Genomic DNA, 27449 nt, shown 5'->3' with positions numbered 1-27449 from the left:
ACAGGGTGCACAGCACTGGGTCAAGCACACTCACATGCAGACCAAAAGATGGGCATGGACAAGTCCATGACATCCTACAGTTATCCATGGATTCCCAGCACTCAGACACAGGGCTGTCCAGCTCCATGGTCGGCCTTCAGCACAGCTCCCAACCACAGCCAAGCACACACTGACACAGGACCATGCTAAAACACCGCAAGTCTAAAGTGAGGGCTTGCAACTAAACCCAGTTGCAAAAATTTCAATTAACATCATTCAACACACTTGTTGCTCTTCAAAGTTAGAGCCAACCCTCCAGATTGGGTCAGACTTCTCAGGGAGAGCAGGATTCCCAGGAGAGGTCCCTGCTTTTGCTGACACAGTACAAATGTGGGCCAGTTGCTGTAATTACCCCATGCCTTAGTTCATCTGTCTGAAAGATGAGAACAATAAGACACTCCCAGCTCACAGAAAATACCGGTTCATCCATGCTCTGAAGAGTTTTAAAGATCCCAATGAAAACACATGGCTCAAGTTCAAATACACGTTTTGTTTTTTTTTTAAGAGCAAGGACATGCTGAAATAAGATTAACAGAATGTTTTATTTCTTAAGTCCAGAGTAATGTTACTCAACTTGTGGTCTACGGACCATGGATGGTCTATAGAAGACGTTAGGAGGTAGCCCACAAAATGACTGCAAAAGACAACGACTAGTACCACCACACCACGCAGGCAAGACAAATGTGAGAAATGCTTTTGGCACTCTCCAGTCCATTTAATTGAAGAGTATTGACAACAAAGCTCATATTTAATTACATTAAATGATGCTGTTTTTGGAAAAAACAACAAAGTCGTCTTTAATGAAATGCTAAATACATTACAATTTTCCACCTCAAACAAGAAATAAAAGGTATATATCCTCCAGTCAACTCGTGTATTTTGAAATAAAAATTAAGGAGACCTTTGTTAATAATGGTTAATTAATACCAAGGTGTAACATCCACCTCCAGGAGTCCAACCAAGCATGATGCTTAAAACCCCAGCACCCACCTGTGTGTGGCACAGAGTGTACTGCCCATCGGCTGCCGACCCACTGATGTGCTGTGCAGCTCTAGCTCAAAACCAGACCTGAAAAGCAGCTAAGAGATTTACCCACCCTTGCTTTAAAGGAGGAGTGGAAGCAAAAACAATTAAGATGTGATGAAAATGGGTAGAGAGACACTCCTAAGAAATGCACCACAACATAACGTTAATGGATTTGTCTAATCAATATGTGCATGAAATTTTCTTGGAAGACAGTTGACATTATACACAAATATTTGTATGTACTGTATCTATTAAGTCCTTTCAAGAGGAAAGCAGGCCGTCTGCCATAAATTTAGGGCTCTATTCAGAATAATAAAGATGACGATGTCAGTGTCTGCAGCCCAGGAATCCAAAGTAGCATTCAATCACAGCAGAGCACAAGAGGTTTTACACTAACATTGCAGCACAGGGTCAACAGCAAAGATCAGGCACATCCTGAGCTCCATGGCATGGAGGAGAGGTTATTTCAACCTCAAGGGCCCAGGCTTGTACTTGCATGTGATCCTAAAGCATTTTTCTTGCTTTGGAGGAGCACTAAAGCCAAGCCAGGCTGGCAGCACGCTGCACATGATGGTCAGACCTTGCAAGTCCTCAGGTGTTCCTCCCACAGTGAGACCCAAAACAGTTCTTGTGCCATTCCCCAGCTGACGCTCCTCCCTCTTCTCTTTTGTACTAGATTTTCTTCCTCACCTGATCAATGGTGTGGATGTACAAGCAATTAGGGCAGCAGATCTGGGGGAAGAAAGGGCCTGCAGCACCATGGCAGAGCTGCTCAGAGCAGGGTGCTGCCCTTTTAAGAAGGTACAACTGGTCCTTAAGGCCACAGAGGGAATGGCAGAAGCTCAGGAGCTTAAGTCTCTCATCCTGGTTTGCTGTCTCATAGCTGGACACCTCCAGGCTGCATCAGCTCTCCCATCCCAGCATGGCTCCATGCAGAACCAGTTCCTATCCCTGACGAAAGATGACATCGCAGCCCTGTTCCTATCACTGCCCAAAGCCACAAAGCAGGATTTGCCACTTATATTTCTCCTTTTCAATCTTTCCAAGCTATTTTGGGCATGGGACCCATGTTTAGCTTTGCCCCAAGATAACCTTTGCCTGCATTTGTGTACAGATCTTGGCACTGTAGCAGCGTGGAGCAAGGTCAGAGGGTCAGACTGTGCCAACCCCATTCCCGGTTGTGTTTCGCAAGGCAGGTTTGCCAGCCTGGCTGCTCTCGGCAGCAGCTCGACACTGGTCTGATGCTTCCGGGAAGGATATGCTGACTGTGCAGTGTGATTCCTGCCCAACAGCCCTCACTCAGACCCCAGCCCTCAGGAGTAGAAAGTGGCTTCTGAGAGCTGATGAGACATCTGCACCCCCGGACCACCATGGACACCCTTTGTCAGGGGAGCACTTGCAGTGGATTTCACACACTTGAAGTACGTCTCAGCCCTCGGCAAAGGGGCTGCAAGTGACCTTGTGATGGCTCCCAGAGGGACATGTATGTGCTTAAATGAACAAGACTGACCCATTTCTCTTTGCAGGAGTGCTTGGCTGTCACTCCTCAGCTACAGGGACATTGTCTTATTAAAATGCACAAGCCACATACCAAGTGCTGGCCTGGCCATGGCTACAGCCTCAGGTCAGCATCAACACGGCTGGTCTCAGCCTTGGCTTTTCAAATCCTGCCATAATGTGCTTCTTTTCCTCTAGTTTCCTTACTCCCGTTGTTGGATCTTCCCCTTCTAATCAGTTTAGAAAAAATAAGCATCTCCTGATTTTGCAGTTGTGACTGCAAACCCATGCAGACAACCCGTGGCTCTTTGGACAGTGAGTTTGTCCGCAGGGAGCTGCTCTTGTTATGCAACAGCATTGCTGCTCCTGTGCCAGGGCACCCATTGCCCTGCAAACCCATCCCCACGCTGCTCTGCCGGGAAGTGGAGAGAGCCGGCACGCACATGGCCACACGCAACCCACAGCTCCTGACTGGCAGCTGCAGCACAAATGCCCAAAAGGGACACTTCAAGTAATTAAAGATAGTGACAAGGAACAGTGAAACAGAAACCCATAAAAAAAAAAAAGAAAAAAAAAAGAGGAGGTGGGATTTGGATCCATGCACAGGCCATTCATGGAACAAAGGAGTTATTTTAAGTCTGGGCTGGAAATAGAAAACAAATTAGACCATGTGAGGCCTTTGTTGAAGATGATCTGCAAAGACAAATGGAAATGCCCGGAGAGCAAATTAAAAAAAAAACCAAACATGAAGCCACCCGGGCACTGGGACTGCAGAGGGAAACAGGGCAGGGGACTCAGGGAGGAAAGGAAAGGAGTGACAGTCAGAGGCCAGAGCACAGATTAGGCAGCCAGAAAGGAGACAGATAAGAAAACCAGTGCAGGACAGCAAAAACAAACCAACATAAGTGAGTGGTAAAACCCAAGGGATGGAAAAAATGCTGACAATGTCCCACTTTGTGATGGAAGCCCAGCCTAAAGCTCCAGATAAAGAAATGCAGGAGTTGAAAATAAAAAGCACATCTGCTGGGGCAAGATGGCCTGTGCAAAGGAAAAACCAAACCCTTCTCCTCTTCTACCTCTACCCCCTTGTCTGGCAGCCTACAATGCTGCAATATTCTCCCTGTGCTGCCACATCCAGCTGGGATGGGATCCAGGGAATTTTAACCATGGGGCAAGAGCAGACAGTCTGTTCCAGGCTAAAGCTCCTCCTCTTCCCACTCCCAGATCCCATTTCTCCTGTCTCGTCCCTGAACACACCATAAAACATCTTTCCCACTTCAGCTACCCTTTCTTACATTAAACATGGGCTTAAATATTGTAACTGTTACACAGTTCTAACCTCAGTTGAATAAACACGCACCAGCAACTTTAAAACAAGAGAAACCCACGCTATTCCTTGCTGTAGTGCAATAAAGGTACAGTAACCATGTGGCTATTTCAGCCACGCTCCCAAGTACATTAAACAGCGCATTAACAACCGTCGCTGTAACAACACAACGCCACTGCGTCCACTTGCAGCTCCCAGGAGCTAATCTAAACCCCAGACTACCCAGATAAACAAGGCTTTTAAAATGCAAAGCAGATGACAAAGCACCTGCGAGATTTATTTATATATTTTGCAAAGAACACGCTGCTCATTTGATTTTCAAACCCTTCAGTTCATGTTGCTAAAGAGACAGGTCCTCTGATGTCTTGGGCACGTTCATGAAAGCAAGCGGAGTCATCTCCTCCAGATCCTTTTGTTGAACAAATTACTCAGCTCAGGAGTGACATTTTCGGTTATTTACATCCTGAATAAAGAAGGGAAGTTCATTTTCTGGAGTTCCTAAGATAAGTTCTTTGAGGCGGATTGTACCGCTAAACATTTTCTCATTTCGCACGTTCCCAATTTCAAAGACGACAAAACATCTTTGCCTTCTAAATTATTCCTTTTCTTTCATGATCCCCTAATGATTGAGGAGTCTAAACTTCACACGAGGATCTTTGAAGAGCACCAACTGCCAGCATAAAAGCTGAACTATTGTGACAAACTGCACAGTTTAATGCCTCCCTGGGAAGACACGTGCAAAGGAACAGAATTACCCTAGGGATCTGAAACGAAGCCTGCAAATAAATTAAATGACCTGTAAACCAAGGTACTCAAAAATATGAGATGCTATGCAGCTGTGCCATAAAATATCACTAAAGAAGGGAGTCGTTTGGGAGGAGAGATGTCTTAAACTAACCCATTTCACTCCAGGTTTGCACTGCAGTCACTCCACCTATCCAGCATATCGCTGCACCCCAGACTCCAGAGGGGAACTGAAGTAATGCCACCTCAATTGCTTGTGATGGTCTGTCAAATACCAGCTCTGAACCCTCTTCTAGGCCTTCCTCCTAACATCCCCCAGGTAATTACTGACAGACAGAGTCAGTTTTCAGCCCAGGTTAATAACTGAATTCCAGCTATTTGCTCCTGCACATTGCTGCTGCTTTCATTTCTCCCCAGAAAAAAGGGTGAGCAGTTTCTGGCTTGCTGGTGGCCCAGTAAAAGGAGCTGCTCATTAGTTCACAGCAGATCAGTCGGAGAGACAGGTCTAAGCAGTAGGAGCCATTAATTGGGTATGTTCTGCTTTCCTTGTCCAGGTAATTAATAGCTTCTAGACAGAAAGTCAAAGCCTCTCCAGAGGCACCAAAAAAATTCAAACGTTTGCATACAATGTGCAGCACTTCTCAGAATGCCTGACAATTTGCAGTGAGGGAAGGGGGGGCAGAAGGACATCACCTCCACCTCCTCCTCCATTCCCTTCTCAAATACCCTGTACACAAACCACAGCCCAGTGCAGGAAGAGGCCTGGACTGCAGCAAACCTGTTCTGCATCCACAGAGGAGTCTTACCCTGAAAAGTAGGAAAAGCTTGCACAGCTCCAGCTCCCTCCAGCTTCACTCCGAGGCAAACAGCATTTTGCAGGAGCCAAGCTTTGGGTTATGTTTCTACAGACAGTCTTACAAAACAGATGGGGATTCCTGATGTGTTTAATAACTGAACCCGCACAAGTGGGCAAACGGGATTTCATTGCTTCCCTGCCAAGCTCAGTCCTGCTGACAACAAGCTGTCCAAAGCTGTCAGTCAGAGCCCAGCAGACCAGGAGTCCTGCCTTGCTGATCAGGACTCTTCTCAAACTGCAGCCTGGTCATACCCTTTGTCGTTGGTCTCTCCTGGGCTCAGAACAACGGTTTTCAGCCTGTCATTCACAGGCTTCTGGGAGGCTGTGGAATAGTTTGAAGGAGTCCTTGAAAGGTGACTGAAATTCATGCTACATAGATGAGACATCCTGAAGGAAAACTCCTGTTTTAAGTTGTACAGAGACTTTTATGGATGAACATAACCCCTGCCTTGCCTCCTCCTCACTCCATGCCCCATGAAGCTCTGTTGCATGTTTTACCCAGGAAATTCAGTCTGCTTTAATACAAAACACTTGACCACAATTCCAACCGATGCAAGACCTGCCTGCCCTGAAAAAGGAGCAATGTCATCCTCCCAAAGGGTTGGGAAATACCACGTTTCCTACGCAATCACTGCCACACTCTCCCAGCACTTCCAGAGCCTTCCGGCAATAGCTCCACACAGCTCAGGAGTGCTGCCTTGTAGGACAGAGATGACCCAGCTAGAATGTTGTTGACTGACTTAGACAGGCAGGATTGGGAGCTCCTTAGTCTTCCTCCCACAGCTCTAGTTTAAGGGGTGTGGAAAGGCTTAATTATGCCCCTCAAGGCAGGAAGAAGTCACTTGTCTTTAAATACTCAGGCTTTTATTGAGTTAACAAGTTTTAACAAGGTCAAGGCTTGAATGGTAAATTCTTACCCAAAGGGAAATTCACTGTTTCCCCTCTCCCATTTCGTGTCCCCCAAGGTTTATTTCTGAGCCCTGGGTTAAAGTTATAAACTTTACAGACAGAGAAAAATCAAGAAAAAATATTCAAGCAAGTCAAATGGAGTAAATAAACCTTAATTTTCTTCACCCTATCACAACGTCCCAGAGAAGCACCTGGCACTCGAACACACCCCCCACACACACCCCTTGGAAGGGGCAGCAGGCAGGGCACCGTCAGCTCCTGTCACCTCCTGCCCAGAGTAGGGGTTAGCTCTGGGAAACCCTCTGCACTGAAAACAGCTGCAGAACAGCTGGCTGGGGACCAAATAACAGGCACAGGCTACCAGAGCCAATCCCTTCTCCCTGTGTCTTCTCCTGTTGATGAGTAGGAAATCTCCAGAAACAAGCACACAAATATTGCAGACAGATGCCAGAGGTAAGGAAATGAATGCTGAACTGTTTGACAACATGGAAAGAGAAATATTAATTGCAGCCTTCCCCGAAACCACCTCCCTGCTCCACAGCCCCAGCCTGAAAAAGGCTTCCCAGTTTTGTTTTTACATCAGCCACCCACAGGGCAGGACCATTCCCACGTCCCCATGTGCTCATTTACATCGTCAGCCTCACCACAACATTTCCAAGTCCTACAAGCTCAGACTGCCAAGGAAAAGCACAGCATTACCCTTCAAACATACACCAGTCACCAAGATCATTTAATCATATGAGCAGAAAGTCATTTGCTAGGCAGGAGCAGGAACAGATGAAAAGTCAGCCCTTGCCAGATTTTACCTACACTCTACAGCCCCATGAGAAAGGCAGAACATCAGGGACATTTGTTGCTCAACCTGCAAATGAAAAGTTCTACTCATTATCCACTTGAGCATCACTCAGCAGTAGTTACTGACCTGAGCAGAAGTGACATCACTTGGAAATAAAGTAGTTTTAATTTCTCCAAGCAGAAGTTTGTACTGGTTTGACTGAACGTGCTTTTAAATCAGGTTTGCTTAAACTGGAGCCGGTTTCCTGCTGCGATTCAGATATCCCATTACACAGCTCATCCCAGCTGCCAGCTCTGTACAGCTCAAGCAAATGGAAAGTTGAGCACTTGATGGAAAAAAATGCTTTTATACACGTACAAAGAAGCCAGATTTAAAAAAAAAAGAAAGTCCCCTATAACCCTGTGTACAGAATTTATCTTCAGTTTTTGGTATTGGTTAAATAAAGGTGAAGCCAGCTTTTGGGGGGGGTTGAGAAATCTGATCTAGTGAAAGGTCTGGTGGGCAGGGAGTTGGAAGTGGATTATCTTTAAGGTCCTTTCCAACCCAAAATATCCTATGATTCTAGGAATCAGGAAGACAGCACAGACAAGTGTAGGATGTAGAGCTTAGCCTGCACCTCTTCTGCTTCAGAGCACTCTTCCCCCTCTCCCAGTTCAGCCCAACCTCTTCAATTAAATTCCACTGTGGCATCCCACGCCTCCAAGCAAACCACCCTCCTTCCCTTTATGCTTCTTAGCTCACTCAGCCCAGATCAGGCAGGGCCACAGGGAAAGCACAGGACGCCCCCTGCTCCAGCAGGAAGCTGGGTCAGCTGGGATCTGGTGAATAGTCACCAGCATCACTCAGGCTCTGCTCCAAGTCAGCAATGAGCTCTGTGTCAAAGCTCCCAAGGACAGCATCTGCAGGCACTCGGCAGAAGCAGAGGAGCAGACTGTTCTTTTGCATCTTAAACTCACCAAGAATAATCTGTAACAAGATACTTAATGCTTCAACATGTGCAAGGCCTAAAACATAATTTCTGTCAACCTAATTGGCATTACAGGTCCACAGTGTATTTTATTAGCTAGATGCTAATGGAGCTACATCAGGTCCCATTTTAAAAGTTACAAATAGTTTATAAAGGCTTAATCAATCATTAAATAGGTGTTTGAAAAAATGGCTGAATCAATCATTATAAGCCATAACTCTAAGTAAGTTATCGGACTTTGTAATAATGTTTTGTATCTCCAGCTGAGGTTCTCACACTTGTACAGGCCCATCATGTTACAGACCTGAAGAACAGGGCACACTATCTATCATTTCTTAACTATTTGTATGTAGGCTTTAATGCAAATATAGGCCATATACTGTCACACTCCATGGAGGTGATGTTAAAAATACACATGAACCATTGCAGAGCACTAAAAAGTGGCCCTTTGGGATGGCACTGGAGAATATTTAATAAAGGCAAAAGCTGCAGGCTAATTTCCCCTGGGAGTTCCCATTTAGAGCCTGTCGCAGTGAGAATCCATCACAGACAGCACTGATTCACCCGCACCAGAGAGAAAAACCACCTTTTCTTCCTTCCCCACTGCCAGTCACTGGGATATTAACTTTGGAAGAGATGCTCCTTCATGTACCAGAGTGCTGCCAACATTTCCCAGCTGCAGTGAGCACATCAGGGGAGCCTCACTCGTTCGCTCCACAGGCTTCAAACCTGGGCATGACCAGCCACCTCCAAGGGCTATGAACACCCCACCGCAGGTGAGCACCCAGAGAGAGAGAGCATCCCTCTGCCTGGATGCTTGCTTAGCTTGAAGGAAACTCCTGAGCAGCCTGAGGCTGTATCCAGCACCAGCTTGGAGCAACTGGGACCTCAAGAACTGCATGCTCCAGGTCTGACCCATGAAGTTGTGCTTCTCCACAAAGAAAAGGCAGTTCCCATCCTTGGTCTTTGGCTTCACACACAAGCAGCCTGTGCTTCCTCCTCCAACAAGGAGTGCTGAAGCAGACAGGTGAGGTGACAGAATAAGCCTCACAACTTTAGATGGAGCTCACAACACTAAGATATTTAATGCAGCATTTCTCAGGGAATGGGGCTAAGGGGTAACAAGTTACTAAGCGCCCTCCAATCATCCTCTCCAGCAAGGAGAGACCAAATGCCTCAACCAAGCTCAGCCTGGGGCTGCTACGTGCCTGGGAGGGATAAGAGGAGAAAGGGCCAGCTGGGTAGAAAGGGAAATATCTCTTCAATTCCAGCAAGACAAGGTCCCTGCCAAGAAATGCACCGCCAGTTTCTCATTTGCTTTACTGAGAGAATTTAAAAACCAGAGCAATGAGGCACACAGCTGGAGCAGATGTTTTTCATTCTTCACTCTTCACAAGCAGCAGCTCTTCTCCTCCTGCTCACCCACCTACCCTTTCTGCTGGCATCCAGCAGTGGGAGCATGATGGAGAGGGATGGAGCAGAGCCCTTCCCCAGTGCCAGAGCCATTCCTTGAAGCTCCCACCTCAGCCTCTCTCGTGAATGTTCCTGAGGTTGTGATCAAGCTCTTCTGCTTGATCCTCCTGTCATTCATGTCAGGCACCCTTTCTAAATGCTGCTTAGCAATCCCAAAGAGCAAGCCAGGCTGCAAGAGATGCAAAAACATCTGTTTAATGTGTAGACTGATGCATTAAAGTTGCCAACCCCCTGAGGCACCACTGTTCTCTCTGGCACACCAACCCAAAGGTTAGTTATCAGAAGGTATTCAGATTTCTAAGTAAAACTGCTAAACTTTAAACCATTTAAAGTCTCTATCACACCCATGTGTGAAGTGGAGAAGGGAAAAGCATCCTGTCGGACAGTTTAAGAAGATTTCAGGTCACTGTCCCTTACGTAATGAGAGTTACTCAGCTGCATAAGATCACACACTAAGCAGGATTACAAATTTATCTTCCCTCTGTAGTGAGATCTTCAACTAATAATCATATCATGACAAATAATACAGAAAATGCGTTAAGAATTGCACTCTGAGTCACCAGCAAGGCACAAAATGCTCACATGGCAAAAGGCAAAATCTTTTAACTGCAAGGGTGGACAAAAAGCACTGAGGTGGACACAGAGACAGAAAACACAAGACCACAATCCTGGTGTCTCCAGCAGCATGGGAAAATCCCTTGCAGTGCTGAGACACTACAAATCAAACCAGTGGGGCTCAGCTCAGAGGGGCTCCACGTGAAGCATCACCAGCTGACTTACCCTGAGCAGCCAGGAATTTGGTGTGCTCTGCTTCCAACTGTACCTCTCTACCTGCGCATCTTGCATCTGGGCAGCCCCTTGCTGCATCAGGACAGTAAAAGTCAACACAGACACAAACTAAGAAATCCAACCTCTTCAGAGAACGAAGGCAATTTTTATATTCTCACTCTCAGCCCCAGTCACACACGGCCCTGGACCAGCGCTGCTTTTGCTCGGTGCAGAGCAGAGACAGCTCCGGGAGCAGCACTGGCCAACAACTGCCCTGCACTGCCCAGGGTGGTACTTCCTGCTTTCCCATCACACCATTTGTACAGACACTGATCACCACACCGGGAACAGTGGGCTACTCCATCAATGACATCATTGGCAGATTTGATTACAGTATTGATTACATCACCACCCACAAGAGATTTTGCAGCTTTCCAAATGGCACCAGCAGCTTTGAAATAGCTTAGGTGGAGGAAGCCACACAAGACATATATATTTCAGATGTCTCAAGCTGTAAGTTTAAAGAAGAACTTTCAACACTATCTTTTGGAAATATCAGTACATGGACAAGTATTTTCACATGCCGTTGCTAATGTTAGTGAGCCAGAACACAGTTAGGAGAGTATTTTTGTTTCTGGAAAAGTCACACACACAGAGCAAGTGAAGGACTCTAAGAGACTTTGCATGAGAACAACCAAGAAAAACGTCATTGCTGGTCGCGGGGCAACAGGCAACCCAAGATCTGCCAAGTGCATGATAAGGACCGTGTGTGCTGAACCATCCTCTCCAAAGTGGGAAAAATACTTCTAAAAGCCTATTTAAATGACTCTCAGCAGAAGATAACAAAGGTTAATAACAGGAACTCAAATGAGAACCAAGCACCCATCACAGAATCTGGCACTATGTGTCTGGGAATGTGAGAAGGACAGTGCTTTGTTGTCCCCATGCCACACACCAGCATTAGCTCTGTCATGGGTTGCTGCTGCTTGCTCAGCCTTCCCTCCTCTGCGTGGACTATTTGCAGCAACAGCATTAAAGCAACCATCAAGCAGATGCTTAAAAAATGCAGAATGACGTTCAAATGACATCTATCCATAAATCAGCCCAAACCACAAACATCTGAAGAAGATTTTCACTTAATCCAATTTACTGTAATCTCTCTCTTTAGTTAAAATGACAGAAATGTCAAAATGGGACTTTACTCCTCTGTCAAAGCATCTCATGGTAAAAAAGGAAAATAAGCAGGCGCTCACACACAGCACCACTTATTAGGTTAGAAATGTCAAAACTGTACTTTGATTCTCACTATTAGTAGTCACATCCACATGCTGTGCCCTTCTGTTTCACTTCAATTCCCCCAAAAGAGAGCACAGAGCATATGCTCCATGCCAAGCATCATCCAGACAAAAGCACAAGTTTTCCATTTTTGTTCCTGATGACCCTGTGCTCATCTCTGTCCAGGAGCACACAGACCCTCCCAGGGCCCCGCAGATCACACACCAGCAGTCTTATTTACCATCAAAGCTCTCACAAGGACCTGTGTTCTGCTGCTTACAAAAAATAAAACAACAATCCAAGCCTGCTCAACAGATCAACCTCAAATTGCTTTCCCCCATCTCTCCACATTAATTAGCAAATGGGGTAATTGACTCTCTGCCCGGGAATTAAGCACGTGTGTATCCGTGTATGTATTTCCATGTGTGGGAGTGTGCATGGTTTTCCCCAATGGTCACAAAAATTAAGCCATTACCCAAGAGTCCAGGAAAGTAAAAGAAAAATACCTACTGTCAGGAGTGAGGTCTTCATGCATTATTTAATGAGAACTCTGTTGGCAAAACTGGTGTTGTTTTTATAAAAAAGCTAATAGAAATTGTACCTCCAGGTGTCAAAACACTGATGGTAATTCCTGCTGTCTCAGACATCTTGATGTTTCAATTTTAGCAGTATGAGGAGCCTGCAGGGAATCCAAGAGGGTAAAGTGCTTGTACTCAAAGAGAAGCAGAGAGAAGGAGAGCCTTTTTATTTCTTTATAAAGGGCTCAAGGGAACAGTTCTACTCACTGGAATTATCAGATCTGGTTCCCCTGCTCCTTCCCTTCCTTGAAAGAAGAAGGAGCAAGATAGGCTAACAAGGAGTGATTGTATTGTGTCGACAGGGGGAAAAAAAATCCACAAGGCTGCCAAGGAGAAGCAAAAAACCCCAAAGAATTCGTGAACAGAAGATATCATTGGGGTGCAGCAGCACAGGAGCTGCTGGAAGTAACAGGACATTTCCAATGATTTCCACAGAACAGACAAGCTGCAATGGAACACCAAATTTAAAGACGGTTGGGTTTTATTAAGTTTGTGCCTAAAGGCACAGCAGCATGTTGGACTCCTCCCTCCTCAAGCCCCCCACTTACAAATTTCCAGTTGCAGTCTTCAGCTCATCACACCTCCCCAGAGCAACAATGGGGCTGTGAGACAGTAAGAGCTAACGATGCATTAAATGTCCTCTTCCTGATCACCCCTAGAAGGTACAGCAAACTCTAGCCAAAATCTGAGCCAAGGCAAAGGCACAAGGCAGTAAATAAGCTCTGATATTTCAATAATTAATTACGGCACCTACAAAACTGTGGTTTCAGGCCAGTGCTGCACCTGGAAACCACAGGCACCGCATGCCACTGTCCCCAGGCACTCCAGCAAAGGCTGTGAGGAGGAAGGCACAGCCCTCCAAATCCCCCCTCCTGTGTTGCAGCCTGTAGGAAAGCCCAAAGGACCACCTCACAGTCCAGGCACTCCTGTTTCCATGGGATGGTGGGGGGGACACGCAAGAAGAAAACAATAGCTCAGGAATCCACACACAGCTCAGCATGGCATTCAAGGGAAAAGAAAAACAACTTCTCCAGGCAGCCACTGAGCCAGAGACATAAAGGTCTTGGAGAGATCCTTCATTGGGTCATGAACTTTCGCAACCCCATTGCAAAATCAGCGCTGAGGAAATTCCTGAGGAAAAGTAAATGGACACAACAGCAAGCTGAGATGAGGAGTGCCAGGACTGCTGCCAATCACATTTTGCCAAAGCTTATGCCCAGTCTTCTTCCACCTGGCAGCCCACCAAGATTCACGACCACCCCCTGGACCTGCCTCCAAAACACCCCATGTCCTGCCATGCCTTGTACGTGGACCATCGCAAGGACCAGGCAGTGACCAGGGTGTTTCCCTCCCACCCAGATCTTCGTCCTACAAAGTTTTACCAGACAGCTGTACGAGGCCCCCTCCCCACTCTGTCCACCCAGGAATCACTTACAGCTCAGTAACATTTCAGGGACAGGCGGTCATCGCTCCCACCCGCTCCAAGAGAGCCATTTGTTGCCTTCTTGCTCCTCCAGCCATGTCTCACAGTGCGTGGTATAAACTTTAAGAGGCAATGACCTCATCGGAGCTGGGAAGAGGGAGGCGGGGAAATTGGCTACTTGCCACCTTCTCTTTTTTCACATAAGAAAAATAATTTATGAGTGAAAGCCCATTTTATTCATTTGAAAAATAAATAAAAAATCCCATTAGAAGCAGCTGGCTTGCCTTGGAATGTATTGCTTCTACAGCAGCTCCTGGAGCAGCACCTACCTGGGGTGGTAAAGAGTGGGACTCCCAGCACACTGTGGTCACCCCTGCTCCAAGGCATAGCCCCCCAGCACCCCCAGACACCCCTCTGCTCCACTGAGCACCTGAGAAACAACAGTGCAAGCATCCCTCTTGTCTCCGTTAAGGGTGGCTTCTGCTGTAGGCACAGGGAGGGACTTCCAGTTCTAATTTGTAACTCCTCCAAAAGGGCAATTAAGCAGCTAAACCGTAGCTGCGACTGGGATTTCAGCTCAGCTCTCTGGGATGAGGCCATCAGACAGGGATCTGCAGCGAGCAGTAACTCCAAGGCATGTCATTAATTTTGCCCAGACATGTATCACACCCTATTTCAGAACGCACACAGAGCATGTATGGGGTGCTTTGCAGACGCAGGATACTCAGATCCTGCATACTCACACATTTTATATACTCGTATTACTTATGTTATAGATTCACACATACATTACTCATAGCTCTTAAGAACAGAACATACAGTTCATCTTGGCATGAAGCCCAGAGAAAGGAAAAAAAAATTCTGCAGTAACAAATCCAACTCACATTGAGTCTAACCGCATCTGTGGTAGGAGTTAGAGCAGCATTATAGATCATTCAATGACTGAATTATTTTGTGCAACACACCTATGCATCTCTGATAACACCAGTCAAACCTGCTCTTTCAAGGAACATTTCCCCACTGAAAGTGTGTCACCACTGTCCCAAGTTTTTGCCCATAACTGTGGGAAACTGTTGAAAAAGCAGTCTATTTCTGCAGTGTGCATTCAACGAGCCTTTGTGTACATCAGTTCCACTGAGGCACCTCTGTGTTTCAAGACGGGGCCCAAACATGTTCACATGGGACTGCAGCTGTCCCTAAGAAGTGCAGCATCTGAGTCACGAGTGCTGGCCAACACTAGAGTACACTCTCTAAAGCAGCCTGGCACAGCAGTAGGGATATTGCATCTGTACACACCAGACAACAGTGGCAAGAGGGCAGATTAGCATGGAAGAAGAATGTAACTCCTCAGTAGGACGCTGTGCAATGAAAGGAAATGTTATTAAAAAATTAGGAAGAAAAAAATCACAGCACACTGCAGCTTCTATACACCTTTGTAACATCCAAGGCAAGTTTGAAGAATACCAAAGCATTCTTCTTCATATCCCCTCCAAAAATAGGCTTCATCCACTCTTCGCAGCTTTACACCCAATGTCAAAGAGATTTAAAAAGTCACAGTTGAAGGATTCTCATTTACTGAAGGAAACCTGAGCACAACATCGTGTGGCAGAGCTCACACCAGCTCAGGGGCTCTGATGCTGCCCCAGCACAGCCCTCCCCCATCCCATCCACAGCATCCCCCTCCTCACTGTCTCCTTCCAGTCCAGCTAAAGCCCCATCCCACCATCTCTCCTGAGATTCCCACTGCACCAGAAGCATCCTCCCCGTGACTGCAGCACCATGACCCTCAGAACCAGCAAAATCATCTGTCCTCAAAGTTGTGCAAGCAGAGTGTACCAGCAGTAACTCCCTTTATGCAACAGCCAGCACCAAAACAGCAGCTGTGAACTCCCACTGGCCAGACCAAAGTCAAAACACACTGAGTGCTGCTTTTCAGGCAAACCCAAATTACAGCATCATCTGCTGACTGCTCCCGGGATGAACAAACCCACATTAACTACAAGCAAAACTTTGCAATTCACCTCTCAAAAGCACCAAACAGCAGCAAAACTGCTTTGATCCCACCAACAAATTCCTGTCCAGCCAACAGAGCAACACGTTAGACCAAGATGTCCAGAAAAAACATTTCCAAACTTTTTTCCTTCTTTTTCCTTGTTGCTACCCTCCCTCCCAAATTACACACTTCATGCCAAGGAGGGCTGGAGGGATAAAATCACCTCAGAAAGCAGCAGGGGCTCACAAAACCTTGCACTTTACCTCCACCAGCAAGCAGCTGGACACCTCCAGGCAACTGCAGGAGTATGTGCTCAGCCTCCAACACTAAACACTGTTTCTGTGTCGCCGGGCCAAGTCTCAGTTTTTCAAAGCAACTTTTCCCTGCTGTGGCCTAGTTTAGCTCTCCACACAAAATGCCACCAAAACAAAAGCCGCCAGCCAGCCCAGGGAGGGAAGCAGGGGGTACTTACCTAGCAGCATCCCCACATCACCTCCTGCATCTTTAGCAGCCACCCTCCTAACTTCAAAATAAATAAATAAAGCGAGGCCACACAGCCTTAAAACCAAGCTGGAAATGAAATGGAAAGCCTGTAATTATTTCTCAATGCTCCTGCCAGTCTCAGCCTATAAACACAGTGGATTACATAAGTCCACCCCTCCTGTTTTGAAGCCAAAAGTATGAGCTTTTCCTCCAGCTCTGGCAGCAAGTAATAATTCCTCGTCGGCATGGCAACGCTGGCTGGCTTCCAGCAGACAATGGGCGAGTTGAAATACTGCTACGGCCTTTTTATAGCTTAGCTCTGAAAAACCTCTAAAATATTAGCTATCTGATGGCTAACCCAACTTGACAACCTCTCCTCCTTTAACCATTTCCTTCCTGCACCGCTGCCCAGTGTTACAGTCCGGGGTCATCAGGCAGTCGTGCAGGAGGATGCTCCTCTTCCCAGGGACAGCACACAGGAACTGTTTCCCATCTAGTGGATTTGTTGATTTGTCACAGATGCAGCATCTGCAGTAACTGCCACAACCCCATCTGGGCTTTTCGGGGTTCATTTCAATCTGTTACTCAGCAGGTATGTTTGCTCTGCTTGTTGCCTCCAGCAAGCTGCGCACGAGGTTCTCCTTCAGCTCGCCCGGCCTGAGAGAAAACAGACCACAAAATAACACTTGTGCATGTGATCCTGTCACTGCCCTCCCGTGAGAGCCATGAGGAGGCTGGTGGGGCTCCGGATGCAATTTGCAGAGCTGCAGGGAAGCAAGATGCTTTACAAATCCCCTCTCACCAAGTCCGGGAGAATTCAATCACCTGTATGGGCCACTGACTTAAGAGTTGGACCCTTGTGGGTCCCTTCCAACTCAGAATAGTCTGTGATTCTGTAATTCATCTGTCCTTTTCGGACAGCATTGCAGGGATGTCCTGGAGAACCACCTGCACTCAAGATGTCCTGTGCTCCTATGGCTGTGCAGGGAAAACTGCCCATACACAGTTTGGGCTTATTCTGCAGCCAAGGGAGTTAAAAGTATTAATACACCCTGGTAAGACTGAGAAACAACAGCAAAACTCAGAGGAGGAGAAGACACTCAAGATATCATTAAAGTCAGCGGTGTAGGAAGACTGATGAAGGAGCCTCGTGATTGAGTTGCAGCCAAATCCTATAGAAATGAGCAGCTAACACACATACAGCAGCTCCCAAGATCATGTGAAGTTAATATTTACCATGACTACGCACACAGTCTGCCCAGGATGACCCCACTATCTCCATGCCCTGGCACACACACTGACCACCTGAAGGCCAGCAGGTCCCAGACACACTTAAACCTCTAAACAGAAGCTCAGTGAGTGCCACAGTCATGTGCTGGCTCACTGCAGCCCTGAGTAAAACTTACCACAAGAACTGGGAGATCCTCTGGAATTTGTCAAATTTTGCAAGTTAACAAATAAGCAAAGAAAACAATGCAAAATAAAAGAACAAATTAAAAAAATAGCAGAGCCAAGACCACCACAAAAATGGGAGTTAGCTCCATTCTCCTTGCTTAGTTCTCAAAACAGTGTTGCCAGCATTCACAATCCAGCTCCAAGTTTGGCAACAACTCCGTGAAACCTGAAGGCTCCTGCTCTGCATTGGTGGCTGGTGGCTCTCTCTGGTCAGCCCTCTACAGACAGCCCACTGCCCCCGTGATCTCCAAAAAGCACTTGAATGCACGACCCATGGGAGTCTTTAACACTTGAAAACCAGAAGGCAAACAAAAAAAGAACATTTTTTTCTAAATCTCATTAAGTCACAGAGCATGATTATGATTTTCTAATGTGCAAAGGTGATAACATTGCTTGGAGCTCTAGTTCAATTAATTATTTTATGGGAATAAACATATCAGGAGGCACCAAATGCAAACCATAAAAGTTCCTTAGTACTTGTCAGAGACTCACAGCTCTCAGCCTTTGCTAGAAGGCCACAGTTCCTACTGCCACAGAAGAGCCTAACTCTCACAGTAAGTACCCAACTTGCTATTACCACGATGACATCTAAGAACATGTCTACCAAACACACTTTCCCCAGCCTGAAAAGAAAAAAAACCTACTAGGGAAAAACACACCATGTTGCTGTGAGCAGCATGAGGATGTAACACAACACATCCATTGCTAACACACAGCATCCTATAGTGGGCATCAGGATTCACAGGAAAGAGAAAATAGTGAAGTCAAGACTAAAACATCTGGAGAAACCTTTCTACCCTTACACAGACCAACCTCTTCTCTGGGCAAGGAAAATCCACCCCCATCACGACCCCGGACACACGGATGTATGATGCAAGATGGGGAATAACAAGTTACAACTACAAAGCCCTGCTGAAACTTTAAAATGGCATCACACTACACACACTCTTCTAGCTTAAACCTTTAATTAAAGAGACTATTCTTTACAGTGCTGGAGCCACTCCAACTCCCATTGTTAAATTTAAAATAAAACCCTGCAACCCCACAGCATCTGTAAGACATTAGAACATTCAATACTGACTTTATTCAGCTTTAAGACATCATTTAATAATTTTTCCTCTGAAACCCCTAATCTAAGGATTTAAAGAAAATAACCACCAGCACCTCTTACAGGATGCTTTTTTTAAAATGAACCTTCTGCAATAATATCCTTGACCTTTAACAATTCCAAATCGATTAAGTGTGTGCTCAATCATGTACAACCTCTGGACAGACTGCTGGGTGTCAGGATGAAGCAGCCTCTGTAGCAGGGAAACCAGCTCCAAATACAATCCATTTGTGCACAGGAACAAAACAAGAAGACATATTTGACCAAAGAAAATCACTGTGTGCACAAGAGAAACACATCAGAAAATCAATATTGATCATTGCTAATAAAGCCAGAGACACAACCCAGGACCTTATTGCTATAACCTCCATTATCCCAAGGTGGGTCTTTGCTTCTCCTGCAGAAAAGAAAGAACAACTTGCAGCCACTTACAGCTCCTCTACCCACCACTCAGGTAGTTCCCATGGCCTGGAAAGCACATCCAGCCAAGGCAAGGGATCCAGACATGACGACTTTCCTGATGGAACCAGGAGAAGAACTTGGGCTGAGGCCAGTCCCTGCAAAGTCATGAGGAACATTCACTCACCCATTCACTGCAGGGGGAGCAGGATTTCAAGCCAAGTCTCTGGGAATATCACCCATTAGCAGCCTCTGAAAATGTCCTGGTAGGCCATAACAAACCTTCATATTTCCGTAAAGCCCATACAACTTTAACAACACTGCTGGTATTCCTCCCGTAACCAGTTCAACAGCCACTGAAACATTCTGGGGTGGAAGGCAGAAGAGATGATCACCCAGAGATTACCAACTTGGCATGCAGTTCATGAAGCAATGGCTGCATAAGGTCTACTCTGCAACAGAGGAGTGCAAGAAGGTGACCCAGATGAAAGAGGTATGTCTCCAAGGTATGAGAGCATCCCCAGCGAGCACAGCTCATGCATGTGGCTGGATTCTGCTCTGCTGAAGGTGCACCTTGTCCCCAAAAGCAACGTGCCCAGAGAGGGGTACCAGATTAGGGACTGGTTCCCACCAGCAAACAGTCAGCCTTCACACCACTACCTGTAGGTGGTAACATCTTACCTGGGCCACGTCCGTGGGCACTCCTGCCTGCCTGCTCACAGCAACTCTGCTGCACAGAAAACATGAAAAGGGAAGAGAGGTTTGCAGAAAAGCCCAGCAAGTTATCTCCGGCAGTTCCCACAGCTAATTAAACTGTTCAGTCACGCATGCTTTAAAGTCCATGAAATTAAAAAAAAAAAAAAGAAATACAAAGGCCAGACAATTAGTGGAAGCAGGTTTGTTTGACCAACTCTCCCCCACCTGCCAAGCCATTCTGTAGCCACAGCAAACTTTTCAGGCAACTCAGTCCACTGTGCTGACCCTACCCCACAGTACTCAGCTTCCTACACCCACAGCTGCATGGCCAGGGATAAACCACCCTCCTGCTCCACAAGCCAGAGCCTCCAGAAACACACCCAGCCCAAGCACAATTCCATCCTGGGCACACCTTCCTCTACCAGTGGAGCCTTCAGCAGAGAAAAAGCTTTGCAAGGGCCAAGCCGCATCCTTTGGAACAGGCTCTGACATCAGAAATTCTGTTAACACAGGCAAAAGAAGGAAGCACGTGTCACATACGTAAGAACCAAAGGATGCTGGATGAGGAACACAAAGAAGGGAGGAGGTGGAAAAAGACGACTCATTCAAGGATCTGTGCAAAAGCTGGCATTACCAGGCCTCTGCAACTGGATCAAGAGGTCCAGTAGTAGAGAGCATCCCATGGATAGCAGAAAAGTTTAAAAAAAAAAAAGGAACAAAGGGGAATAGGGAAAGCATTTCAACACATTTTTTTAAGAGAAACAAAGTAGAAGTGAATAAAAATCAAGAATCTGATCCCAAACCCTGTTATACCAGGAAGAGTCTTCTCTAATTGCTTCTGTGAGTCCTTGCCAAAGACACTGCCTAGGCTATTTAAAAAAAACAAAAGGACCAAAAACTAAACCTCTGAAAGGTATACCACTATAGCAGGCAGGACCCTGAGGGTCTTCCTAAGACTTGGTAGAGAGCTGCAGACATGGAAGAGGCCACATGGACAAACAGATCCCATAAGCAAAGCAAGAACACAGTTAAGATATTCCATAACTAAGTTCTGAAATGGAGCAAAGCCCAGAAAGACTCTAAAGAACAGCTCAGTTTGGATGTGGAACCAGAAGGCAAGATCAGCAGCAATACAAGTCGCTCTTGTGCAAGCCAAAAAGCCAGGTAGAGATTGGAGGACAAGTGTCCAGCCACCAACCAGCAGAAGTGGCAGTCATGGGGACTCGGAAATATGGCTTGAACCCATCGGAAGTTTCCAGGGTTTTTTTAATTGAAGAAAGGGTAAGTTCATAGCCAAACAAATACCACTCCAGGTCTCTTGCAGACGATTCGACATTCCCTTATTTGCACTCGGAAACAGAAATATCCTGCCAAGAAAAAAAAAGTCCCAATAAAAAAACAAAACAAGAGGGCTGTGCCCTGGCCATGCTTCCCAAACATACACCACTGTTATCTGTTTATTTTCAGCTGGAGCTTCCCCTCCACCTCCTCCCTACTTCCACTTACAAGCTGATATGCCACTGAACATCTCCTATCTGCTGGCTCTGCCCACTTCATCCTCAGTGTTTAAAATAAGCAAGCTGTGACAAACACTGGGTAAACCCAGGCACTATGAATACTGCAGAGCCGAGTGGCTGAGGCATATTGCAGACTAGTCATATGCTTCAATATTTTGTCCCCAAGAACTCGGCCAATCCATTTAGCAATGGAGCAGGACTCTAATAATAGACACGAGGATACACAGGAGATAAATGTACACAAGACAAAAATAAACCCCAGCCTTGTCATAATTTTAATACAGGAGCTAAACTGGGAAACTATAGATGAAGACCATTTCCACAGTTGAGTCAAGAGGTAAATTTAACTCCCAACAGCCCAAGAGTGAATAGACACAATCAAAGCTGGTTGGGGGATTTTCAGAAAGGTAATGATTATTAATTTTAAAATAACTTTGTCATTATTTCAAATTACAGCAAAAAACCCAACACTTTACTGTTTTCCAGGACTAGAAGCAGACTTTGTTGTACTGTGCATGTTCTCAGACATCAAGCACCTGCAGTTGTGGGGCCACCATCCATCTCAAAAAGTTGCTTTCAGCTCCCTGAAAGCAGTGTCACTCCACAGCAGCTCATTTCATCTCAGTCAGTGATCTCAAATTAGAGCCTTAATACACTCATACACAGCTGTAACTCCTACATACATTTTTCCTTTATGAGTTTCAGCCTGTCTTCACTCTACATGGTTAACCACGCTCCCGCACAGCCCTGCCTTCTCTTTAGAAAACAGCCCCTGGTGTTTATGAGATTAACTATTTCCCCATGGAAATTATCTGAGGAATAACTCTTCCCTTCCCACAGGAATACCCAGAAGAGCCTCAGAGATTTCACAATGCTAAGACCTGTGTCATCACGAGTTAAACTTCTGCGTACACAAAGGTCTGCCTGATCAAACAAGGAGGCAGAGCTGGGGCTGTGGGCCAAAGGAGAGCTGTGATGCTCTGACCTGATCCCTGGCCAGATGTCTCCACCCCAGGGTTTCACCCAGCAGCTCTCAGATGCTTCCCAAGCATCCAGATGTAGGAACCACCAGGTTCCTCATCTGTCTGCTGCAGCATTTAGCACCCTACCTGCTCACCCAGACCCTTCCACAGGACCCTGTACACAATCAGGCTCCTCAAAAGGAGCTCCAACTCTGCACAGAAGTTCTCAGTGACTGGCTATGGTGGTGCCTCTCAAAGGGCACCATACAAACATTCCTCGTATTTCTCCCATCTGACTCTTACAACCTCTGGCTTTTCAGCTCAACATGCACGGGACTGTTACTCTGGAGTGGTGTGAGATGGGTCAGAGCAGACCTTCCACCACATCCAAGCCCATCCTCTGCTGAATGACAACTGCTTGGCCCTCTCCTCCTTCCTTGCCAGCCAGCCTGTCCATGGCTTCAAAGCTCATTAAAAGGTCTGTCTGAGGATATGACCACAGGAGCATTCTTCTTTAAGGTGACTCCCAGACTGGAGGAAAGTGCACACTGGCAATGAAATAAGACTGGACCAGGCTAAATCTCACTGCATGTTTATCTTTGCTCAAACCATGCTACTAAAAAGGAGAAAACAGTCATGTTCCAGATGGGAGAGACTTTTTATAGCAAGCCATGGATATCTGCCATGCTTTGCTGAAGGTCTTTCATCATGGTCACAAGGTATAATGCTATCTAGTAATCTGAGGAAACATCCATGGGATTTTCAACCTCCTCTAGAAATTGAGATTCAACAGGAAACCACAAATACACCAGGCAATTAATTTTTCTTTACCAAATGTTTCCAGTCATGTCGCAATTTTAACAGTAAGCAAACTATTTGGGTTCTTTCCAGTTCTTGTGCAACAATGTTCCTCATTTTTCGTTTTATTTTTTAAATTATCTAGCTGAGATTTTTTTATGAAAATAGTTTAAAACCAGTTAGGAAGTCAGTGTGAACACAGCATACCCTCCCTGTTAAATATTTACCTCCCCTCCGAGCTTTCCATATCACACAGCAGAGGTTTTGTACAAACAACCAAGTAAAGACTTTTCCCAGCTAAAAATACAGCAGCAGCCTAAGAAATAAGAGCAGAACAACATATCTACCAACACAGGCAATGCTGAGCTATCTGAACCACATAAATAAAAGTCGCATTCAAACATTCCCCCACTCCCCTCCCAGCACAATTCCAGGAGAACAAAGAAACATTAAGTCTTACTTTCCTGGTGTATATTTGATCAGGCCTTCTGTTAACACAATATGACAACAGCAATGAAGGGAAGAGTATCACAGCTAAACAACCGTCTACCATTCCCCTTCCTTCTGCCGAGTCCGTGCTGACGCAAGGATGGAGCAGCTGCTGTCTGTTTTTAAACAGCTCCATATTTCATAAGAAGCTGCTGATTTCTGAAAGGACAGAAAACCCAGCCAATGGCTTACAAAATAAGAACCAAATGAAAGCAATTCAGGATACACTGTTTAAACATTGTGTCCATTTATTTGCTCAGCTTCCTCCCACCATACCACCACAACTGAAATTCCTAAGATGTGTCTGTCCTCTGTCTCAGCCTATTCCATTATCACTACAAGCACAACTTTCAAGCATGCATTTAAACCAGAGCAGAGGAGACCGGAAAATCCCTCCCATGGCTCTAGACAAAAGAAATCTTGAAATACAGAAGAAAACAAACCCATGTGTCCAGCTTGATGCAATCACAGAAACCACTTCATCAAATTAAGATGACCTTCCTCTAGTTGTGTGTTCTGCTGCTGAGGACGCTGTACCAACAATAAGTGGACACTTGAGATGGAAAGATTCTCCTTGAAGGCCCGAGCCATATGCCTTGAACTTCTGAAGACTTACCAAAAACCATATATAGCTATTGATATTATTTTTAATCAGGGATGTATCAGTTATCTGGAAAGCCCCTCATCAGCACCGAAATTTCACACTCAGGTTTTCACACTCTGGTCTTCTTAAAAAATGACATCACAGGAAACAGATCACTGCATATTAGGAGCTCAAAAGAAAGACGCTTAAAGCTTTTCTGTTGTGACTCTGCAGCTCTCACTCTGGCTGTTAAAAGCGATGGGTTATACCAGGCGAGCCCCTCCCGAGGGGCTCCAGACGCTGTTGTCTCCTTTCTACTTAATAGCTGCTGTAAGAATACTGCTTTTTCGGCTGTTTGTGTCATGTTGATTAGCTTAGATAAGGGCCTGGGGAAGGAGCAGGGAGAAGAGAACATGCAGGGGGAGGAGGATTTAAAGAGAAAAAAAAAGGCTTTCATCTGCTCTAATAATTAGCAGGTCATGCTGAAAATGATCAGCATCCCTTTAACGCAACTGTGCATGAAATGTGCAGAGCCCTGCTCAGGTCACTGCACCCATGCAAATCACTTAGTTACAGCAGTCACTACACCCTGTGGTTTTCTAGACTCCTCTGGCTTCATAAGGGCCAAGATCCTTCTATTTTCACACTTCCACTTCGGAGACAGGGCGTAACAAGGCTCTCCAGTCTTGTTGCTCAGTCACAAGGGTGGTGGGTGTGAAGGTGCCGATGCCAATCAAGGACTAATTAAAGGTTTGCAAAGGACCTTCTGATTCACTGATGAAGCAGCACAGGGAAATACTGCAAAGCATTTCCCATTCCTAGAGAAAAAGGGGATGCATGATTCTCCTGTTCATTCCCTGGAGGTTTTCCCAGGGAAACGATCAACAAGGAAGAATCAGACTGCCCAGAATGTGACAAAAATCTTCTGTAATTCATCACCATAGCTGCTGTCCCAAGTGTCTCTCTGCAGTGCATCTGCTGATTAATGAAGAGCAGTCTCGGCTCAAAACACACTGCCAGCTGTGGGTCCTCAGGACCATTGCCCCTGCATCAGGCAAGTTTGGATACTACACTGAATACACAATTTGGAATTTTATATGTAAGCAAAACGAACAGTGGGGCAGGGTGGGAATAAAAAAGCAGCAAGATTGCTCTGGTCTTTTGGGCTGGCTCTCCTCCTCATATCCACTACTGACTTCAGAAAAACCAGCAGTCATCTCCTGGAGGGGTAGGACCAGTTCTGCCAGAGCAGAGTCCTTTAACAGACCTGGCCTTCTCAAAAGGAGGTGAAAAGACAGTAACGACAATTCTTCCTTTGATGTACTCACATCCTTCTATCAAGGACACATTACCTCAGAAGTCAGCAATTGGCAGCCAGAGCCAGCTCTGCCTTGACAGCCCATCTTCAAAATACACCAAGTACCTGACCATGCCCAGGACAGGAACAGGCTGCCTTCAACATGCTGTTTGGAGAGAGGAGAATTGCTTCTGGTGGTCGTGATTGCTGCGTCGTCTTAAGCGTCTTTAACTTCAGCAGCTTTCCCTTACTTCAGAATTGTTCTTACACCTCAGCTTATGATGTTTATCCCCAAACTGACACACAGCTTGAAAGCACTGCTGTTTGAAGGAAGCCTGGAAAGATGGATATTAAGAGATTATAAAGCAGTGAGCTAAGTCATTGTGACCAGAGTAACTAGATGAGCCATCAGGCCCCAATGCTTTATGGAGGCAGGAGCAACTCCCTAGACATTAAGAGGATGGGAGGGATAGGGGACAGTTCCTATGAGGAGGTCAGTGTGGCACAGAGACTGACGAAACAGCACCAAGGTTGATCTAGGAAGGCAGGAGCAAATCAGAAATCCTTTGAAAGGATGGAAAAAAACATCATATAAGCAGCAGAGGCTGAAATCACCCAAACACCCTCCACACATCTCAGCAGAACAGAAAACAGCAACAACGCAGTGATCACAAGAGCATGAGGAAGCAGATAAAGCAAACTGGAGTGTAAAATGCTTCCCTCTGTGGTACCAACATTCACCTGGGAAAAGGGAACTTTCCTCCAAGAGGGCAGCATGGAGTTCCTCAATGACAAACCTACGGCAATTATTAGAAAGGCATCATCCATACATAATTTTGAATTTAATTTAATTAGGCACCCTGCTAACTTCATTACTTATTTAACCGGACTGCTCATTCAATTTACATTACTACTGTTACAGATAACTGCTCCAGGCCTCACGCGGTGGGAAACACATGGGTGGACACATTTGGGAATGCTGTAGCCTCAAGCTGCATTTGGGAATATTGTAGCCCCAAGCCCCACCTTATGTGACACTGCAGCACTCTTGGGACAAAGGCATCAACCATGCCTTAGGTTTTATGCATCCCATTTTCCTACCTGCAGTCCAGAGGAGCTCAAAGAGTTAAAAAAATACAAAAAAAATCCTAAATAAACCCCCGAGATTTATCATTTTAATGCTTGTGTATACCAGTCAAAGCAGCAGCCTCCTACATACTTGCCAGATTCTTCTTTTTCACGTCAGAAGTACACAAAAATACTACTCCATGGGGCTTGGGGGAATATATATCTGAGCGCTTCACTCACCACCCCAGAGAATCCTTATAAAACCATTGTCTCCAGAGCATGACACATCAGGTCAGGACAGAAATCAAGAAAGGTCTCACGCAAGCAACTGCTCCTGCCACACTGCTGGGCCAGGGAGGTCAGCAGCCTGAAGCCAAACCTTTCACACCAAATCAAAGCCAGGAACGGAGGATGCGGCTCCCCAAAGCCTCACTGGCCAGTGCGTGCATCCTCCTTCCCAGCCTCAGACAGCCGCATCCCCCCCCATCTGCCAGCTCTGCCTGCCCCCACCAGCTGCTCAGACACCGCAGCATTTTCCCAGAAAACTTCAGGAGTCTCCTCAGAAGACTTGAGTCCAAAGTTTCAATTCCCTGCCTGATCAGAAGGGATGCAGCAGCATGGCTGAGAAATGGAGATGAGGAAACAGCATCTCAAGTAGATCCTGAAGCAGCCTGAAATAGGCAGGACAATACCACAGCCTTAGACAGCAAGGTCTGACTTAGAAAATTCATATGTATATAAAAAGAGCCCTGACTGACAGGAGTAAGAGTGTGAAATGGTACAAACATCAGCCTCAAATTAGGTAATTCTCTGTTGTGGTTGAGGTTTTTTTTAAATCCTTCAGTTCAAAATTTCTTCTTTAAATCAAACTGCTCTGAGAATTCTGAGCAGCCATTTAGAAAATGAGAACAAAAGGCTGCAGA

At 45.9% G+C, this 27449-nt stretch overlaps 1 protein-coding gene across 12 annotated transcripts in view; it reads right to left on the bottom strand.

Annotated features, from left to right (window-relative positions):
- NCOR2 (nuclear receptor corepressor 2) overlaps nucleotides 1-27449 on the bottom strand; it is a 232456-nt gene that overhangs the window by 165470 nt on the left and 39537 nt on the right. Inside the window, exon 1 of one of the 12 annotated variants that reach the window (XM_071571896.1) lies at nucleotides 16144-16178. The exons of 10 other annotated variants lie outside the window; for them this stretch is intronic. The gene's annotated coding sequence lies outside the window, so the exon portion shown is untranslated. Of the gene's footprint in view, nucleotides 1-13690; nucleotides 13707-16143; nucleotides 16179-27449 lie in introns of those variants that run through there. One more of the 12 variants, XM_071571897.1, reaches the window with a different exon arrangement.

Source organism: Pithys albifrons, chromosome 17, assembly GCF_047495875.1.
Source record: "Pithys albifrons albifrons isolate INPA30051 chromosome 17, PitAlb_v1, whole genome shotgun sequence".
In the NCBI taxonomy this organism is placed as follows: Eukaryota; Metazoa; Chordata; class Aves; order Passeriformes; family Thamnophilidae; genus Pithys; species Pithys albifrons.
The sequence above is the reverse complement of the archived record's forward strand: the minus strand, read 5'-3'. Positions and strand labels throughout refer to the sequence as shown.